Source organism: Tamandua tetradactyla, chromosome 6, assembly GCF_023851605.1.
Source record: "Tamandua tetradactyla isolate mTamTet1 chromosome 6, mTamTet1.pri, whole genome shotgun sequence".
NCBI lineage: Eukaryota > Metazoa > Chordata > Mammalia > Pilosa > Myrmecophagidae > Tamandua > Tamandua tetradactyla.
The window spans coordinates 80,445,989-80,468,735 of NC_135332.1; positions in this window are offsets into that span (position 1 = coordinate 80,445,989).

Below are 22,747 nucleotides of genomic sequence, written 5' to 3' on the forward strand. Positions count from 1 at the left end.
CTCACTTTCAATAATGGATGGAAAAATTAGACCGAAGATAAGAGGACCTGAATCCCATTATCAAGCAACTATACCTGACAGACGTAATGCAGAGCACTCCACCCAGCCAGAGAACATACGTTGTGCTCAACCACACATGGAACAGTCTCCAGGTAGGCTATATGTTAAGCCACAAAACAAGTCTCCGTAAGTTTTAAAAGACTGAAATCACATAGAGTATTTTCTCTGACCATAATGGAACGAACCTGCAAATCAGTATCTGGAAGGAACCTGGAAAAAATCACAAATATGTGGAAATTAACACATTCTTAAACAATCTAGAAGATAAATCACAAAGGAAGTTAGAAAATGCTTGGAAATGAATGAAAACGAAACACAACATAGCAAAACTTTGGGGAAGCACAGAAAGCAGTTCTCAGAGGGAAATTTACATCTGTAAATGCTTACACTAAAAAATAAGAAAGATCTTAAATCAGTAACCTAACTGTACACTTCAAGGAAGTATAAAAATTGACCCAGGGATAAGAAGAAGGAAACAATATAGATTAGAGAGGAGATAAATGAAATAAAGAACTGAAGGACTGTAGAGAGAATCAACAAAATAAAAAAAAAATGCTTCTCTCAGAAGATCAGCAAAACTGTTAAATAGACTGGAATTACTAAAATCTGAAATGAAAGGGACATAACTACTGATATTAATAAACAAAGGATTATAAGAGAATGTGAAAAATTGATGACAAATTAGATAACTTAGAAGAAGGGGAAAAATTCCTAGAAACACTTGAATCGCCAAAATTAACTCAAGAAGAAATAGAAAATCTGCATAGATCTCTAACAAGAAAAGTGAATCAGTAGCCATAAACCTCCCCAAAAGAAAAGCCCAGGATCAATGGCTTCATTGATGATTTTTACCAAACTTTAAAGAAGAATTAACACCAATCCTTCTCAAACACTTCCAAAAAATGGAAGAGACAAAAATTCTTCACTCATTCTATGAGGCCAACATTAACTTGATATCACAGCTGTTATAAGAAAACTACAGACCAATATACTTTATGAATATAGATTTAAATATGTTCAACAAATCACTGTCCCACAGAATCAGCATAGTAAGATGCTTATACACAATAAACTAGTCTGATTTCCTCCAAGAATGCAAGAGTGGTTCAACATAAAATCAATCAATGTAATACAGCACATAAAGAGAATGGGGGAAAAACACAATTTAAAATATACTTGTCAAGGCAAATATTTGCAGATAAAGAGGGAAGGGAATTTTCTTTATGAAAAAGGGTTAATTCATCAAAGAGAAAAAAACATCATAAATATATACATGACAAATAGAGCCAAAAATTATATGAAACAAACCTGACAAAAATAAGGAATTAAAAGGACAGCTCCACAACAGTAGCTGAAGATTTTTAGACTATTCTCAGCAAAAGATAGAATAATTAGGTGAAAAAGGGTAGACATAACTTATCTAAACAAAGTTATTAACTCATATCATCAAATTAATATTTAGAGAACTAACATCAAACTACTAAAAAATAAAAATTCTATTCAAAAGGAAATGGTACTGTCACCAAATACATTATATCCTGTATACTTAACAAGTCCCATAAAATTACAATGTAATACAGGATATGGCTCCTAATTACAGAGGAATTAAACTAGAATTCAATAATGTTTTGGTTTGCTAAAGCTGATAAAATGTAATACACTGGAAATGGGTTGGCTTTTACAATGGGAATTTATTAGCTTTCAAATTTCCAGTTCAGGACCATGAAAATGTCCCAGTTAAGGCATCAATAGGATGATACCTTCTCTGAAAACCAGTTACAGGCAAGCTTGGGGTCCTCTGTGAGATAGCAAGGCACATGGTGGTGTCTGCTGGTACTTCTCTCCCTGGTTTCGTTATTTCAGCTTTTGACTTCTGTGGCTTCCTCCAACTTCTCTGGGCCTTTATCTGTGAGCTTCTCTTAATTTTATCTTTTAGCTTCTCTGCAGCATCTCTGAGCTCTCTGGGCTTTTGCTCTGTGCCCTTTATCATCTTATAGAGGACACCAGTAGGGGGATTAAGATCCACCTTGAATTGGGTGGATGACATCTCAAATAAATTAACCTCATCAAAAAGTCCCACCCACAACAGTACACACCCATAGAAAGATTAGAAGAGCATGGACATTCTGCAGTGAATACAGCCTCCAAACTACCACCAAATAAAATATTTAAGAACCCCCTCCCAAATTTGGTAATTACATGATCACTTACATATAATCCATGAGTCAAATATCTCAAAAGAAAAATTAGAATACATTAACTTGGAAGGATAATGGGTATAGAACATGTTCCAATTTGTGGTAATGAGCTAAAGAAGTACATAACAAATTTAGATTTAAATTTTATATTAGAAAGGGAAACGGTAGAAAATTAATGACTCTTGCTGTCCAGGAGTCATCTCCCTAGCAATGTGGGACATGACTCCCAAGGATGAGCCTGACCCTGGTACCGTGGGATCAACGCCTTCCTGACCAAAAGGGGAAAAAGAAATAAGATACAAGTGGCTAAGAGAGTTCAAATAGAGTTGAGAAGCTATTCTGGAGGCTACTTTTATGCAAGCATCAGCTAGATATTGCTAATTGCTATGTTTTGCTAAACTTCAAACAGCACTCCTGTGGTTCATAAAGAATGCCTGGGGCTCTATCTGAGATTCTACAAATGTTTCACTACTGAGATTACATTCCAGAAATTTACAATCTCCAGATGGTTCCAAGGCCAGATAAATCCTGAAACCCAGAGAGGCCAGCCTCTCCAAGAATATTAACTAGTTCCATCCCTCTATCCCATATTGTCAACACCCCTTTCCTACATGACAAAGTTAGAATGAGCATAACCCAAATACCCCTAAGGATTGGCAGAAGGATCAAAGGAGAAGGAGGAATTACAACAGAGAAGAAAGGACTTAACAAATGAGTATGATTGCCAAATCATTATACTGATATTTCTTCTAGTCTCTAGAGTCTTGGAGTGAGCAGCTAGAAGGAAAAACCTGACATTGTGGAACTGTAACCCATACCAAACTTTGAAATCTCTTTTGTAACTACTTGTTGAAATGCACTTTGAAATTTGAAAAAAGTAAAAATAAAAAAAGAAGGAGAATTTTAAAAAAATTAATGACCTTAAATTCCAATTTAAAAACTAGGAAAGGAAGGGAAAAGAAAAACAAAAGCAAGTAGAAGAAAGGGAATTATAAAGGAGAGAACACAATGAAACAGAAAAGAGACAAAACAGACAACATTATCAACATTTGGTTCTTTGAAATGACATCTGGATAGATAAAATGCTAGCTAGAATAAGGGGGAAAAAGAGAGCACACAAATTTGCCGCGTCCTCTTTTTCCTCCCCGGTTTGACATGGTTCCCTGGAAGGAAGGGCAGTGGCAAGGCCTTCAACGCCCCAAAAGAGGACGAGGCATAAAATGGTGTAATAGAAAAATACTGGGATTAACGACACTAATTGTGTGTTTCTTGTTGCTGGTTGTTCTCCAAGCATTATATCAAAACGAATCAGAAAGCAAAAAATTTTGTATTAAGAACTGGAAAAAATGATACAAATTGTACAAATTGCAAAACCTTGTTAATGACTGTTTGGAAAAAATTAGGTTGGGACGCCCCCATTAAGCAAGTCATGCTGCAGATGCAGCAGGCAGAAGTGCTTTTAGAACAAGTCACAGAAAAGTACCCCATAGAGAGTAAACACTTACAATTAAAAAACCCTGCATTGAGCCATCCTAGAAATTTACTTCCCACCATGGCGCCTGTCCATTGCTATAAAACAATAAAAAATCTAAGTAAACAATGTAACCTTTTAATCAAAACAAGCTAACCTTTAACCAGATTAAAATAGGTCTTGACATATTGCCTCACCTGTAGAATAATAGGAAAAGTCTAAACTCAGAAAACTGCAAACACGTCTGCGGTTTAAGCCAATATCTTGCTGCTATTGAAATCTTGTGTAAATTTTCCTAAGAAAATCAGAACGTGTACTTTCGCTTTGCTTCCCTGAACCTGTAACTTTACCTAAAATGTAAGCCATGACACAACCATGATCCTGTAATACCTGTTTCCTTGCCAAGAATAAGGGTATAAAATCAGTTAAGCAAAAATAAATCTAAGCGACTCTTCTCAAAATTCTCTAAGCTGTCTCTTGGTGTTCTTCTCGCACCGACGACCCTCCACACCTTCAAGCCCATTCCCTCTGCTGCGGCTGGACCGCGGCACAAATTGCCAAAATCAGAAATGAAAGAAGCCTAAATACTATAGGCCCACAGACATAAAAAGGACAAGAGAATATTATAAACTACTTCATGCTAAGGATTTTAACAACTTAGAAGAAATAGTTTCATTTAAAAAATTCCCAATATTGACAAAATGAGATAGAACTTTGAATAGCTCTAATTCTTAAATACATTATATATACCAATATATATATGACCCACTTCTTGGTATATATACAAAAAATAATAAATGCAATTTTATTTATATCAAATATTCCCACACAGAAAAGTCTAGTCCTAGTTGGTGTCATTACTGAATTAAACAAGATATTTTAGGAAAAAAATAATACCACACTTGCATGATTACTTAGGAAAATAAAGGTGGAGAAAACACATGCCGACTCATTTTATCAAGCCAGCATAATCCTAATACCAAACCTGAAAAAAACATTACTAAATTAAACTTAGTGATCAAGGTCCCGCATGAACATAGACACAATAATGCTTGGCAAAATTTACTCTCTTAAATATAAATGGAAAAGTCATCATGAACAAACTACAATGTTTTTATTTATTTATTTATTTATTTATTTATTTATTTATTATTTATTTCATGGGCAGGCACCAGGAATTGAACCTGGATCTCCCTCATGGCGGGTGAGAACTTTGCCACTGAGCCACCACCACAACTCCCAACAATATTATTTTAACATATTATTAAAACAGTAGAAAATGACAATTGCTGGAGAGGATATAGAGAAATTAGAACACTTATACATTGTCAATGGCACTATGGAAATCAGTTTTGTGGTTCATGAGAATGTTGAGTACAGAAGTACCTTATGACCCACTTCTTGATGTATGCACAAAGAATCAAAAGCAGGGACTTGAACAGATATACACACACCAATGTTCTCAGCAGCTTAATTCACAATAGCCAAAAGGTTAGAGCAACCAAAGTGTCCACTGGCAGATGAGTGGTTAAACAAAATATGGCATGTATACACAATGGAATACTAGTCTGCAATAGAAAGGAATGAAGTGCTGATACATATTGTGACCTGGATGAACCCTGAAGACACCACATTGTGTGAAATAAGTCAAACACAAAAAGACAAATACCATACAATCTTGCTTATAAGAAATACCTACATGCAAATTCATAGAGACATCTAGTAGATTACAGATATTACCAGGGAGAATGTGGCGTTATTGCACAAGGACTGCAGAGTTTCCCCTTAAGGGGATGAAAAAGTTTTGGTAGTGGACGCTGGTGATGGTAGACAATCTTGTGAGTGTGGGTAATACCACCAAATTGTCCAACTGCAAATGGTAAATTCTGAGGGTGTAGGTGTATTAACTATAATGAAAATATTTAGAAACTCAAGGTAATTCACCACATTAACAAAAAGTATAATATACATATAATGATTTCAGTAGATGCAATAAAAGTATTTGTCAAAATTCAACACCCAGTCATGATGAAACGTGAAGCTAGTTAATAACAGAAGGAAACTTACACAATATGATAAAGGTTTCTACACATGAACATAGCTAACATCACACTTTATCATGAAATCCTAAAGGTTTTTTCTCCCAAAGATCAGTAATAAGACATAGTCATCATTCATATTTCATATTGTACAGGATTTCTTAGCCATTGAAAATAGGCAAGTAAAAGAAATTTTAAAAAGATTGAAAAAAGAAATAAAACTGTCTTATTATTGAGATGACATGATTGTTTACATTTAAAAAATGTAAGGATTTTACAAAATAACTTCTAGAACTAACCCTGGAAATGAGTAAAAGTGCAGGATACAATATTAACAAACAAAAATGAATTGCCTTCTTACTAGCAGCAAACAGTTGGAAATATTATAAAATAAATTTCCATTTATAATAGCATCAAAAATATGGCACACTCTAGAGGAAATTTAACCAAAGATGCCCAAGTATTTTACAATGAATTCCACAATGAAAAAAATAAACTTTCCTGAGAGAAATTAAAGGCAATCGTATGCAGATATATTGTTTGATCATTGATAGAAACACTCAATGCTATTATGTTACAAAATTTCCCTATTTGATCAAAGAGTTGACACAATTACAAACATTAACCCAGCAGACTTTAGTTGCTATTGTTGAAGTTGGAAATTTTATTCTAAATATTGTATGAAAATGAAAGGATTAAGGATATCCAAAACTATCTTGGAAAAGAAAAGCATACTTGGATGGATTTCCCAACTGACTGTGCTGGTTTGAAATGATATATGTCCCCTAGAAGAGCCATGTTTTAATCAAAATCCCATTTCATAAAGGTAGACTAAATCCCTATTCAATACTGTATGTTTGAAACTGTAATCAGATCATCTCCCTGGATGATGTGATTTAGTCAAGAGTGGTTATTAAACTGGATTAGGTGACGACGTCTCTACCCATTTGGGTGGGTCTTGAGAAGTTTCTGAAGTCCTATAAAAGAGGAAACACTTTGGAGAATGGGAGATTCGGAGAGAGCAGAGAATGCTGCAGCACCACGAAGCAGAGAGTCACGTGAAAGCCAGCAGACGCCGCCATGTGCCCTTCCAGCTGAGAGAGAAACGTTGAACGTCGTTGGGCTTCTTGAACCAAGGTATCTTTCCCCAGATGCCTTAAATTGGACATGTCTATGGACTTGTTTTAATTGGGACATTTTCTCGGCCTTGGAACTGTAAACTAGCAACTCATTAAATTCCCCCTTTTAAAAGCCGTTCTGTTTCTGGTATATTGCATTCCGGCAGCTAGCAAACTAGAACACTGACCTTCATATGTTTCAGGGTCATCTTTATATCCATTTTGTGAATTTTTCTTCATGATTTTTGCCCAAATCTCTGTTAGGCTTTTGGTCTTTTCCTCTCAATTTTAAAGAATTCTGAATTTAGTCCTCCTTTTCAGATGTATTGCTTTTCCCTAAGTTTTTTCCTTGTATCCAGCAATGCTTCTTCCCAATGAAAATCCTCCAGAATAACAGTGTCAGTCCAGTGATCTAAGCGGAGGTGCAAGAAGGCAGTGCAGTGTGAATGACTTGGAAGCAAATCATGACCTTTGGCAGACATTCTAGGAATCAAAGACCCAAGGTGACACAAAGCAAGAGTTGTTGTCAAGACGTGGCGGAGAATAGCCTCTGGTTAAATGGTGAAAAGCAGTGTGGGCTGATTCGGTATCAGGATGATCTTGCAAATGTGAAAGAGCCGTTGAGGAAACTAGTGGAAACATTGTTACTGGAACCCTAGACCTACCTCTGAGTTTCTCTTTCACCCTCAATGCCAACTTTGATTCTGAACTTAGATTCTTCCATAAGAAGCAAAGAAAACTTTCTTTGCTCACTGTTCATGCTTCTTATCAGGATCTTCTCAATAATTTCCAAAAGTTGTATGTTGCAGATGACATGTTGATGGGATCTCTGTGGGGAGAATGGGTCCAGGAACCCCATATTTATTTGTAACTATGGCCTCAGATGTCCTGGGCTCGTCCTAATTGACACTTCCCTGAACAGAGTTTCTAAGCCAGATCCAACCAGGTGATTGTTTCCTGATGGTCAGGCTCAGGAAAAAAAAACAGAAAAGAAGTGGTCTTCAACTGGATTTTAATGTTTGAGGAGTTTTAAGTCCCAACCTAGAGTCTGCACATCGATTTGTCCACTTTTATTCACACCCAAGCCTAATTCTCTAAGGTTTGAGAAAATAAACAGACTCTTCTTTGCATTACTGAGGAGCTCAGTGGGCTTTGTCTATCCTAAACTTGGCATATATTCCAAATAGACCCTGTCCCTCATCTTCTCAGTGTCAGTCAGGGTCTCTTGGGCACATTGTTTTGCAGCGAACCTCACCATTCTGGAGACTCTGATACTCCTCAGATGTTCACCTTTCCCTCACCTGCGCTAGTCACAGTGCAGATGGGGATGCAAGGCAGGGTTTGCATCTCCTGCTTGAGGTTATTACACACCACGACTCTGAACTTCATTCCAGTTAAAGACCACTTCTTTTGTGTTTTCAGCCGAGCCTGACCATCAAGAAACAATCACCTGGTTGGATCTGGCTTAGAAACTCTGTTCAGGGAAGTGTCAATTAGGACGAGCCCAGGACACCTGAGGCCATAGTTACAAACAAATATGGGGTTCCTAGACCTCCCAGGTCCATGAACACCATCCTGACGCTTTGGATTCCCACATGTTGGATTCTATTTTTGTTTTTTATGTCACTACATTTTTAGAATTGTATGGTAGGGAATTATAGCACAGTACCGCATTTTTTACAAAGTAACAAAAAAATCACCAATGTCCTTAGGTATTTTGCCTAATTATTCTATCAATTGTTGAGAGTGGTATTAAAGTCTTTAACTTTGGGGTGATGCCCATGAAAATTGTAGATAAGAGATCTCTGGGATCCTGTCCCTCCACTGGTCTCTGGTGGATCCCTGCAATCCTTGTCATTTTGCACTGTCAATGCATCACGCCAATCTCTGCTTCCGTGGTCACGTAGCATTCTGTGTGTGTGTGTGTGACTATGTATCTTTTCTTCTCAAAATCCAGTCATTGGATTTAGTAATCCGTTATGGCTTCACCTTAACTACTTACATCTGTGAAGACTTTATTTCCAACTAAGGTCACATTCTGAGGCTGCAGGTGGACATGTACTTTTGGGGGGTGCTGTTCAACCCACTACTAACACCCCAGTTTTTTGGAAGAAATATTAATGTAATAATGACACACCATACTGTAGAAAAATACATACTCCAGCTTTCAGGGGGTAAAATAGTGTCCTTTTAAATGTTATGGATCTTTTTTGAACTTAAAATTTGATCAATAGACTGTCACATTCCCCAATGCGGTTAGTATTGAATTAAGGTCATATTGGACTTTCATCTAAAAAATTGCTACTCAGTAAATTCTTACTAAATAATTATCGGTATTATAGAAGCCAGCGTCTGTCAGGGAGGCCTTTGTCAGCGTGTCTTCTGATCAGTACCTATCCCTGCGAGAATCTGGTGGTCTTAATGTCCTTCTAAAAAAAAAAATGTGCAAAAGCTCCCTTCAGCTCCTGGGGTCTCCGTAAACCTGCTTGGAATGGTGAAAGGGCGGGGTGATCTAAACTGAACAGCTAGGCAGACTGTCGGGTGGACACCGTGCTCGGAGGTGCCTTCGTCAGCCCTCTGGGTCTCCGAGGCCTCACCAGCACCTGGACAGGGAGGGTCATAGCCCGAGGCTGAACAGGCTGGGAGCCATACCCATCCCGCGCACTTGGAAGGGTCAATCAGAGACTGGTGGTCCTGCAGCACCCTGGTGAGTACCCCAGTCTGGACTCTCAGACAGGAGAGCACGTCTTTGTCCCTTCCTCCCTCCCCCCCAAGTCTCCCACAGGCTGCAGCATGCCAGCCGCGTTCCCAGCGCAAAGCTTGTGGTGGGGCTTGGCGGAGCGCGTGTGGGCGGGCCCGCATCCAGCGGACTGAGCGAGCTCTCGGGTGCGCCTGGAGTGCCGGGCGGCCAGGCTGACGCGGAGAAGCGGGACACCCTGCGGCAGCGCCCTCCGGCACTCGGTAATCGGAGTGCTTACTGTGGGCCGCGCGCGGAGCGGTGTCCAGAACCAACGGAAGCTGGAGGCGGGCTGAGCGTCAGTGCTTTGCAGCCGCCACCAAGCTGCTTTTGTACCCTGGCTGCGAAAACGAACCGCTGGGTGAGGAATTACGGAGCCTCGTCGCCCTTCCTCATCTGGTGTCCGCCAGGTTACGCAAGGCCAGAGCGCGCCTTCCCGGAAGGCTGTGTAGCACCAATCCAAGATGAGGGTGAGAGCGCGGGGGCTGCCGGGAGGGCGGGGCTGCCGGGAGGGCGGCCGCCATGTTGTTCTTCCGGCTGGCTGAGGGGATGTACTGACGATGGCTGAGGTTGTGTACTGTGGTTCATTTACCTGCAAACCTGCCTCTTCTGGTATAACATCAGCTGCAAGGTGGGTCCCACGTGCCTTGCCGCTTCCCGGATAGTAGCTCCATCCCCACCCACCCCAAGTCACGCCCCAGTTTCTCATCCATGAATATATACAGCATCCAGACGCTCCTCAGCCCATCTTGGGGGCCAAACCTCAGCAGTAGCAGTAACTGACCCAGCTCCTGCTTCCACCCCGACCCCAGCTTCATGGCCTCAAACCTAACTGAGATCACATTAGTCTTGTGCTTAGAAACCTTCAGAGGTTCCCCAGTTCAGCCGGTAGAAGTTAAAGGCCTCATGGGGCCTCCCAGGCTGACACTGACTCTGCTCCTCATCCTGTTTTGCAGATTTTACTCCTAATATTCTCTGCCCTGCTTGTTTTCCCTAGCAACACTGATGTCCTGGGGGATTTTACCAGGCACCGAGCACTGCTACTGAGGGTCTTTGCACATGTTAGCCTGGTCTGTTCACTCCTCCCCCTACATACCAATGTGGCCGACAGATCCTGTTTTTTAAAAATGTTACACAATTTACAATTTGTGCCCCATCCACCCCTTTATCCTTCCCTGTTATCCCCTCCCCCCACTCCAGGATATGTTACTTTCTAATATACCAAATTGTTTACTTTTGTAATCTGTTTATATTAGTGTTAAGACATAAGCTTCAGGGGCCAAGATGGTGGCTTAGCAATGTGCGCCTTTTAGTTCACCCTCCAGAACAACTACTAAATAACCGGAAACAGTACAGAACAGCTCCAGGAGCCACAATAGTTACCAGGCACACAGCGTACCCCAGTCTGGACCAGCTGGACTGACTGCGAGTCTCCAGAACCGTGAGTTCCCCAAGCCGCGGCGGCCAGCGCCAAGCGCCCCTCCCCACAGGCGGCTTCCGGGAGGGAAAGGAAAGAGACTCTAACAGTAGCAGGGACTGAGTCCAACCAAACACCAATTGTAGCAACAAATTATGACTACTAAAAATAGGCCCCCAGCTCAGGTGAAACTGGTTAAGGCGGAGGTCGCTAATTGGGCTAACCAAAAAAGAGGAAAGGGGGCGAAACAGAGGTTTTTGTGGCTGTTTCTATGGAGGCTTGGCTGCCTCTGGATTCAGCCATGGGACTACTCAGGCTGCAACTGCCCCAGGCATAGGCAGAAACAGACTGCTTTCAGGGCTCTCTCCCACCTGTGCCTTCCCCAGGGGAGGGGTGAAGCCCAACTTAGGTGGAATCCCTCTCTTAAGGAATTCAGACCCCAGGGCTTGGCAATTTGAAGCCATTAAAACCAGCCTACAACCTCTCCTCCATCTCCACCACGCTCCCAGCAGGGAGAGCCTTCCAAAGATAAAAGAGCCACAACATCTTTTGCTGCTGGGACCCGCAGGCAGATAACTGCCACATACTGGGCAGGATAAGAAAAACAGAGCCCAGAGACTTCACAGGAAAGTCTTTCAACCTGATGGGTCTCACCCTCAGGGAAAACTGATGCATGTGACTCCTTCCCCCTGACAGGAGGCCAGTTTAGTCTGGGAAAACCCGGCTGGAGTCTGTAATAGCTATGTAGACCCTCCTAAGGGTGGGGAGGGAAAAGGCACCTTACAAGGAAGACAAGGAACAAGAAAACAAGAACTGAAAAATTACCCTCTGTTAAACAAAACTTAAGCTAGAGGCCCAGAAAAAGCTGAACTGAAGGTCAAAGAACAGATAGACAACAAACTCATCTAGCAAGAAAACCATAGATAAGACAAGTGAAAGTAATATCCAGAATAAACTAATTAAGGTAATTAAATGTCTAGGGACCAGCAAAAAATAACAAATCACACCAGGAAAATTGAAGATATGGCCCAGTTAAAGGAACAAACCAATAGTTCTAATGAGATACAGGAGCTGAAACAACTAATTCAGAATATATGAGCAGAAATGGAAAACATCATCAAAAACCAGATCAATGAATTGAGGGAGGACATGAAGAAGGCAAGGAATGAACAAAAAGAAGAAATGGAAAGTCTGAAAAAATAAATCACAGAACTTACGGGAATGAAAGATACAGTAGAAGAGATGAAAAAAAAACAATGAAACCTACAATGGTAGATTTCAAGAGACAGAGGTTAGGATTAGTGAACTGGAGGATGGAACATCCAAAATCCAAAAAGAAACAGAAACTATAGGGAAAAGAATGGAAAAATATGAGGAGGGACTCAGGGAATTGAATGACAATATGAAGCACATGGATATACGTGTTGTGGGTGTCCCAGAAGAAGAAGAGAAAGGAAAAGGAGGAGAAAAACTAATGGAAGAAATTATCACTGAAAATTTCCCAGCTCGTATAAAAGACCTAAAATTACAGATCCAAGAAGTGCAGTGCACCCCGAAGAGAATAGATCCAAGTAGACGTTCTCCAAGACACTTACTAGTCAGAATGTCAGAGGTCAAAGAGAAAGAGAGGATCTTGAAAGCAGCAAGAGAAAAGCAATCCATCACATACAAGGGAAACCCAATAAGACTATGTGTAGATTTCTCAGCAGAAACCATGGAGGCAAGAAGACAGTGGGTGATATATTTAAATTACTAAAATAGAAAAACTGCCAACCAAGAGTTCTATACCCAGCAAATTTGTCCTTCAAAAATGAGGGAGAAATTAAAACATTTTCAGACAAAAAGTCACTGAGAGAATTTGTGACCAAGAGACCAGCTCTGCAAGAAATACTAAAGGGAGCACTAGAGACAGATATGAAAAGACAGAAGAGAGAGATGTGGAGAAGAGTGTAGAAAGAAGAAAAATTAGATATGACATATAAAATACAAAAGGCAAAATGGTAGAGGAGAGTACTACCCAAACAGTAATAACACTAAATGTTAATGGATTGAACTCCCCAATCAAAAGACATAGACTGGCAGAATGGATTAAAAAACAGGATCCTTCTATATGCTGTCTACAGGAAACACATCTTAGACCCAAAGATAAACATAGGTTGAAAGTGAAAGGTTGGGAAAAGATATTTCATGCAAATAACAACCAGAAAAGAGCAGCACTAGCTATAGTAATATCCAACAAATTAGACTTCAAATGTAAAACAGTTAAAAGAGACAAAGAAGAATACTATCTACTAATAAAAGGAACAATTCAACAAGAAGACATAACAATCATAAATATTTATGCACCGAACCAGAATGCCCCAAAATACATGAGGAATACACTGCGAACACTGAAAAGGGAAATAGACGCATCTACCATAATAGTTGGACACTTCAATTCCCCACGCTCATCAATGGACAGAACATCTAGACAGAGGATCAATAAAGAAACAGAGAATTTGAATATTACAATAAATGAGCTAGACTTAACAGACATTTATAGGACATTACACCCCACAACAGCAGGATACACCTTTTTCTCAAGTGCTCATGGATCATTCTCAAAGATAGACCATATGCTGGGTCACAAAGCAAGTCTCAGCAAATTTTAAAAGATTGAAATCATACACAACACTTTCTCAGATCATAAAGGAATGAAGTTGGAAATCAATAATAGGCAGAGTGCCAGAAAATTCACAAATATGTGGAGGCTCAACAACACAGTCTTAAACAACCAGGAAGAAATTACAAGAGAAATCAAGTAAATATCTCGAGGTGAATGAAAATGAAAACACAACATCTCAAAACTTATGGGATGCAGCAAAGGCAGTGCTAAGAGGGAAATTTATCATCCTAAATGCCTATATCAAAAAAGAAGAAAGGGCAAAAATGGAGGAATTAACTGTCCACTTGGAAGAATGGAAGAAAGAACAGCAAACTAACCCCAAAGCAAGCAAAAGAAATAACAAAGCTTAGAGCAGAAATAAATGAAATCGAGAACATGAAAACAATAGAGAAAATCAATAAAACCTGAAGTTGGTTCTATGAGAAATTGAATAAGATTGATGGGCCCTTAGCAAGAGTGACAAAAAGAAGAAGAGAGAGGATGCAAATAAATAAGATCAGAAATGGAAGAGGAGACATAACCACTGACCTCACAGAAATAAAGGAGGTAATAACAGGATACTATGAACAACTTTATGCTAATAAATACAACAATGTAGATGAAATGGACAAGTTGCTAGAAAGGCATGAACAACCAACTTTGACTCAAGAAGAAATAGATGGGCGGGCCACGGTAGCTCAGCAGGTAAGAATGCTTGCCTGCCAAGCCTGAGGACCCGGGTTTGATTCCCAGTACCTGCACATGTTTAAAAAAAGAAGAAGAAATAGGTGACCTCAACAAACCACTCACAAGTAAAGAAATTGAATCAGTCATTAAAAAGCTTCCCAAAAAGAAAAGTCCAGGACCAGACAGCTTCACATGTGAATTCTACCAAACATCAGCAAGCACTTCAGCTGGCCATGGTTCTTTGCCTGGTGGGGTGACCCAAACCTTCATTCCTGAAGTTTCAAAGCCATTAGTAGTCCTGCTTGGATTGCATTGTTGCAGGTTTTGATTGATTTTAATCACAGGGCATGGTAGTACAAAAAGACGCCTTAGGGGATCTCCTATATTCCAAGAAAACTCTTCTTTACCTCAAGTATGAAGTTGCAGTCCTACTTCCTTATGATAGTCAGGGTCAGTTGCCCCAGACAATAATGTAATCCCTTTCTTGGCTTGTTGACCGAGGGGCATAAGTAGCCCAAAGTGACCAGGTGGCAGTATTAACTTCCAGTTCAGTGGAATCACTGTTGCTTCTCCTGGAGGAAGCACACCCCATTTTGGAACTAAAACTTGTAGACCAGCAGAACTCAGGGTAGCAGGGACAGGGAGCCAAAATTTTCCTACTAGATCACTAGCGGTTATAGTGAGTGGTACCACACCCACTTCCACTCCTTGGTTCCTGGACCTATGGATCTTGGCTATGGGAGAAACAGCACCATACAGTGGACGCTGATTCAGAGCATATACAGCTTCCTGGAGAACACTTCCCCAGCCTTTCAAGGTATTTCTACCTAGTTGGCACCGTAATTGAGTTTTCAAAAGGCCATTCCATTGTTCTATCAATCCATCTGCTTCTGGATGATGGGGAACATGGTAAGACCAGAGAATCCCATGAGCATGTGGCCATTCCCACACTTAATTTGCTGTAAAGTGTGTTCCTTGATCTGAAGCAATTCTAAGTGGAATACCATGATGATGGATAAGTCATTATGTAAACTCACCGATGGTAGTTTTGGCAGAAGCATTGCATGCAGGGAAAGCAAACCCATATCCAGAGTATTTTTCCAATCCAGTTAGAACAAATCACTGCCCTTTCCAGGAAGGGAGTGGTCCAATGTAATCAACCTGCCACCATGTAGCTGGCTGGTCATGTCAGGGAATGGTGCCATATCAGGGGCTGAGCCTGGGTCTGTGCTGCTGGCAGATTGGGCACTCAGTAGTGGCTGTAGCCATGTCAGCTTTGGTGAGTGGAAGTCCATGTTGCTGAGCCCATGTGTAACCTCCATCCATACCACCATGCCCACTTTGTTCATGAGCCTATTGGGCAATGACAGTAGTTGTTGGGGAAAGAAGCTGGCTTGTATCTACAGAACGGTCATCTTATCCACTTGATTATTAAAATCTTCCTCCACTGAAGTCACCAGAGGGTGCATTCACATGGAACACAAATATCTTCATGTTTTTAGCCCACTCAGAAAGGTCTATCCACATACTTCTTTCCCAGACCTCTTTGTCACCAATTTTCCAATTATGGTCTTTCCAAGTTCCTGACCATCCAGCCAAACCATTAGCAACAGCCCATGAGTCAGTATGCAGATGCACCTGTGGCCAGTTTTCCTTCCAAGCAAAATGAACAACCAGGTGCACTGCTCGAAATTCTGTCCACTGGGAGGATTTCCCCTCACTACTGTCCTTCAAGGACACCCCAGAAAGGGGTTGTAATGTTGCAGCTGTCCACTTTCGGGTGGTACATGAATATCATGCTGAACCATCTGTAAACTAGGCCCAAGTTTTCTCTTCCTCACTCAATTCACTGTAAGGAACTCCCCAAGAGGCAATAGCTCTGGTCTGGGAAATAGAAGGTAATGTGGCAGGAGTGGAAACCATGGACATTTGTGCCACATCTTCATTTAACTTACTTGTGCCTTTAGGACCTGCGCTGGCTCTATCTCGTATAAACCATTTCCATTTTACAATACAGTGCTGCTGTGCATGCCCAACTTTATGGCTTCGTGGGTCAGACAACACCCAGCTCATGATAGGCAACTCAGGTCTCATGGTAACTTGGTGGCCCATGGTTAAGCATTCAGTCTCTACTAAGGCCCAGTAGCAGGCCAAAAGCTGTTTCTCAAAAGGAGAGTAGTTATCTTCAGCAGATGATAATGTTTTGCTCCAGAATCCTAAGGGTCTGTGTTGTGATTCTCCTATAGGGGCCTGCCAAAGGCTCGAGTCAGCATCTGTATTTGCCACTGACACTTCCAACACCATTGGATCTGCTGGATCATATGGCCCAAGTTGCAGAGCAGCTTGTACAGCAGCCTGGACTTGTCACAGAGCCTCCTTTTGTTCAGGTCCCCACTCAAAATTAGCAGTTTTTCTGGTCACTCAATAAATGGGCCAGAGTAGCACACCCAAATGAGGAATATGTTGTCAGCAAAATCCAAAAAGACCAACTAGGCATTGTGCCTCTTTTTTGGTTGTAGGAGGGGCCAGATGCAGCAACTTATCCTTCACCTTAGAAGGGATATCTCAACATGCCCCACACCATTGGACACCTAGAAATTTCACTGAGGTGGAAGGCCCCTGTATTTTTGTTGGATTTATCTCCTATCCTCTGACACACAGATGCCTTACCAGTAAATCTAGAGTAGCTGCTACTTCTTGCTCACTAGGTCAAATCAACATGATATCATCAATATAATGGACCAGTGTGATGTCTTGTGGGAGGCAGAAATGCTCAAGGTCTCTGCAAACAAGTTTATGACATAGGGCTGGAGAGTTGATATACCCTGAGGTAGGACAGTGAAAGTATATTGCTGACCTTGCCAGCTGAAAGCAAATTGTTTCTGGTGGTCCTTTGTAATAGCTATTGAGAAAAAAGCATTTGCCAGATCAATAGCTGCATACCAGGTACCAGGGGATGTATTGATTTGCTCAAGCAATGATACCACGTATGGAACAGCAGCTGCAATTGGAGTTACCACCTGGTTGAGCTTATGATAATCCACTGTCTTTCTCCAAGACCCATCTGTTTTCTGCACAGGCCAAATAGGAGAGCTGAATGGGGATGTGGTGGGAATCACCACCCCTGCATCTTTCAAGTCCTTAAGAGTTGCAGTAATCTCTGCAATCCCTCCAGGAATATGGTATTGCTTCTGATTTACTATATTGTTTGGTAGGGGCAGTTCTAGTGGCTTCCACTTGGCCTTTCCCACCATAATAGCCCTCACTGCATGAGTTAGAGAGCCAACGTGGGGATTCTGCCAGTTACTTAGTATATCTATGCCAATTATACATTCCAGAACTTGGGAAATAACTACAGGATGGGTCCAGGGGTTCACTGGACCCACTGTGTGAAGGACCTGAGCTAAAACTTGATTGATCACCTGGCCTCCATAAGCCCCCACTCTGACTGGTGGTCCAGAGTGACGTGTTGGGTCCCCAGGAAGTAATGTCACTTCTGAACCAGTGTCTAATAATCCCCAAAATATCTGATCATTTCCTTTTCCCCAATGCACAGTTACCCTGGTAAAAGGCCGTCAGTCTCCTTGGGGAAGGTTTGGAGGAAGATTAACAGTATAAATTTGTGGCAGTGTAACAGGTTTCTCCCCAGAAGGGACCTGGCCTCCCCTTCATTCAAGGGGCTCTGGGTCTGTAAACTGCTTCAAGTCTGGAAATTGATTGAGGGGCCGTGAGTCTGTGTTTTTGTAATTCAAGTTAGGCTACTGTTCACTTGACCTAAAACTCTTTTGTTTATACAGCTCCAACAAGAATTTAGTAGACTGCCCTTCTATTGTATTTCTAGGTACCCCATGATTTACTAGCCAATGCCACAAATCTCTGCATGCCGTATAATTTTAATGCCTGCTTTGAGTTTGCTGTCTATTGTAATAGCCACCTCTACCCTGTCTTTGGCGATTTAGTGCTGTCACCTGGCTTCTACCAACTCAGGATCCTGTCATCCCCATTGTGTTTAAAGATTCCAGCTCAGTGACAGCAGTTCTTATAGTAATATCTGACCTACAGAGAAGTGCAACCACAGAGCTCTTTAGGGATGATGGCGCTAGTCCCACAAATTTATTTCTCACTGTTCTGGTAAAAGGGGCATCCTCCAGACATTCCAGGGGTATAAGAGCAGGCTTTGCATGATAAATCCACTCTAACATTCCAATCTCTCTAAGCCTCTGGATCCCCTCATTTACATTATATCAGGGCAGTTCTGGCATTTCAACCTCAGATAATGTTGGCCACCTTTTGATCCATGTTTCAACCAACCATCCAAATTAACTGTTAACACCTTTTCTAACTGCTCGAGTTATAACATTGAATACAAAATCTCTGCTTAGTGGGCCCATATTAATAAATTCAGTCTGATCCAGCCTTGTAATCCTCCCACCATTATCCCACACTCTTAAAATCCATTGCCACACATATTCCCCTGATTTCTGTTCATATAAATTGGAAAACTCACACAGTTCTTTTGGAGTATAATGCACCTCCTCATGTGTGATACTTCATACCTCACCTTTTGGGGCATGTTGGGACTTTAGTCTAGTTATAGGTCTAGAAGAAATGAGGGGTTGTGGGGGTGGGTCATGAAAGGAGTTAGAAATATCTTCCAAGCCGTTTTCTTCAGGGTCTTCATTTGCAGTTTCATCTGGTGAAACAGGATTGATCACTCTAGGGCTAATCCCTTCAGGAGGAGGTTGGGTGGCCAATTCTCCAAGGCAGGCTGGAGGTGGGGTGGCTATGTCCTCAGGGCAGACTATTACAGGGTTATCTAGAGAAGACTCAGTATGGCCTAGGGTTTCAACCTCGCCCCCAATATCATTATCAATTCATATGTCACCATCTCATTTTTCAGGATCCCACTCCTTTCCAATCAATGCCCTCAGTTTAACAGCAGACACCATGCAAAACATAGATTTCAGTTTACATTGTAAAGTTGCTACTCTAACAATAAGATTCTGAGTCTGATTTTCAGAGATCTCAAGTCTACGGCTACAGGAAATAAGATTTTCCTTCAAGATACTCACAGAAATGTCTACATCTTTCAGACGGCGCTTAAACTTCTCATTTGAAGCCTTAAGCCTTTCACCTCTTAACGTAACCAGTGTATCTAACAACAACCAACCAACATCTCTATAAGTCTTATTTTTACAAAACTCTGTAAAGGTGTCAAAAACATTATCCCCCAGAGTCTGGCTTCTTACAAGTGAAGCATTAGGAGAATTGAATGATGATATTTTGATTATCTCCTTTGCCAACTCATTCCATGGATTGGGAGTGTCATTCTGATGATAGGAATCAGAGTTCTTAGTATCTCTGAGTCCAGTCAGAGTAGAAAACCATTCATAAAAACCCATTTTTAAGATTCTGTTTCCTAAGAACCACTCCTGGTACCAAGATGTATTAGTTAGGGTTCTCTAGAGAAACAGAATCAACAGGGAACACTTGCAAATATAAAATTTATAAAAGTGTCTCATGTGACCACAGGAACACAGAGTCCAAAATCCACAGGGTAGGATCTGAAGCTGATGACTCTGATGGAGGGCCTGGATGGACTCCATAGGAGAGGCTCACGAGCCGAAGTAGGAATGGGGCCTGTCTCCTCTGAATCCTCCTTAAAAGTATTCCCATGATTAAATTTAGCATCACGAATTGTAGAAGACACTCTCCTTTGGCTGATTACAAATGGAATCAGCTGTGGATGCAGCTGACATGACCATGACCTAATCCTATGAAATATCCTCATTGCAACAGACAGGACAGCATTTGCCCAATCAGAAAACAGATACCACAACTTGGCCAAGTTGACACATGTCCCTAATCATGACAAATACGTATTGGGATTTTTGGAATTCTATCTCTACATCTTTCATAACTGTTGGCAGATTTGTGACTATTATTTTCTTTAAGTATTTCTTCTGCCCTTTTCTCCTTCTCTTCTTCTGGGACTGCAATGCTCTGAATGTTAGTGTACTTTGCATTATCAATCAGTTCCCTGAGATTTTGCTTTATTTGTCCCATTCTTTCTTTTATTTGTTCTTTTGTCTGTTCTAATTTATGTGCTCTGTCTTCTACTTTGCTTATCTTTTCTTCTGCTTTTTCAAATCTGCTGTTGTGTGCCTCTAGTATATTTTTATATTCATCTATTTTTACTTTAATGCTACAATAGCCATTGTTTTTCTTTACATGCTACAAAATTCTGTTTATGTTCACCCAACATCCTCCTAATATTCTTTATCTCTTCAGCCAGCCTCTTGAATTGATTTAGGAGATTTGTTTGTACATCTTTGATTGGTTATTCCAAGTTGTGTATCTTCTCTTACTTTTTAATTTACTGTTTTGACTGGGCCATATTTTCCTCTTTCTTAATGTTGCTTGTAATTTTTTGATGTCTGGACATCGAGTTATCAAAGTGAGTTTTCTATGCTCAGATTCTCTTTTCTAAGATTTTGTTATTGGTTAACAAAATCATGTTAATTTTATTCTTTGCTACTTATTTTGTCAGTATTACCCAAATAGGCATGTGACCCATGAAGAGGGTGCACACTAGTTCCATGGCACCCTGGGGAGAGAAGGTCAGGTAAAAATCCTTTGAATTCTTGCCAAAGGTGCACTTTCTTTGCCTACCATCAGATGACAATGCTGTCATTCCCTTTCTCTCAGCCCCTCCTTAAGGTAGGGTTTGTTCTTAGCCCCTTGCTGATTCCAGAAAATCACATTGCAGTGCCAGGCAGAGTGTGTTGAATTTGCATATCCCAAATTCCAAATTTTCCAGCATAAACCTGGAAAAGTGCTACACTGTGTCTTTTCCTGTCTTTATAGCCTTCTCATTCTGCAACTGCCTACCACCAGGGACTGGACATTCTGAAGCTCTCTGCCCTAATGGTAAGGTTTTGCTACAGAGGTCAGGGATGAGGAGATTGTGCCAATTGGAATCTGTGGTGGACCCCAGAACATCCATGTCCTTTAATCTTCATTCAATATTGGTGGACGGGGGCATCTTGATTGTTCCCTTGAAGATGTGACCCACCCAGCTGTGGATGGCAACTTTTGAAGAGATATATTCCAAGGAGTTATGGCTCCCCTGTTAATCATTTAAAAGAGGAAACACTTTGGAAAGAGTCCCTTTTTAGAGCCACATGAATGCCATAGCAGAACATTACAGAACCACAAAACAGAGAGTTCACCACCCAATGATCTTTAAAGACGAAGAAGGAAAATGCCTCCTGGGGAGCATCATAATGCAAGTGGTCTGGAGATGTCTCCATGTTCATCATGTGGTCCTCCAACTGAGAGGGAAATGCTGAACGATTATCAGCCTTCTTGAACCAAGGTATCTTTCCCTAGATGGCTTACATTGGACATTTCTATATTCTTGTTTTAATTGGGACATTTTCTTGGCCTTAGAACATTAAACTAGCGACTTATTAAATTTCCCTGTTTAAAAGTCATTCTGTTCCTGATAGATTTCATTCTGGCAGCTAGCAAACTAGAACAGAGGGTTATTGAAGCTTTGATAATCCTCAATGCAACTTCTCTGTCTACTTACTCTGTACTTTTCTAGGTGTTGTACAGCCCTTCTCCAAATCTCCAGAGTGCCAGAGCTCTTTCCAGAAAGACTTTTTCTGTCTCCAAGTGTTTTATGCTGGGAGGGAAATGAGTCCAGTTTCTCTTAATTGGCTACCTTGGATCCTCCTCTTGGGTTATTTTTGTTTTTCTTAGTTATATTTTTGTATTTCAGCTTTCAGCCTGACTCATTTCAATTGTTTTGTGTTTGAATTCATTAATTCTATTTTCTGACAGCTCCAACTACTGTTGTTATCTTCTTGGGAATCTTTTTAGTTTAGTTATCTTTTTTCTAACTCCAGTAGCTCTGTTTTGTTCCTTCTTAAAATTTCTACATCTTTATTTAGAATCTCATATTATTCATTCATTGTTTTTCTGATATTGTTTTGTTCTTTCTTTGTATTTTCTTCAACTTTCTTTAATATTTTCAGGATTATTATTTAAAATTCTTCATATGGTATGACCATAGTTTGGTCATTTCCATTGATATTTCATGGATTTTATCCTCTTTCTTAGGATAGGTCATTATTTCCCAGGTTTTTTTTCCTGTGATGATTTTTGCACACGTTACATTTACTTTTTAAAGGTCTTTACTCTTGGTTTTAATCCTTGAGCTGTCTGTTTCTTGATTTTGTATCCATCTGATATTATGACAAAGACTTCTTTCAGGTCTGGTGGATAGCAAAACCATATGATCCACACAAAGATAGAGACTCACTGAAATGTGGGGGTTTATGTCTTCCTGCCATCTTCCTCCTGGGGAAT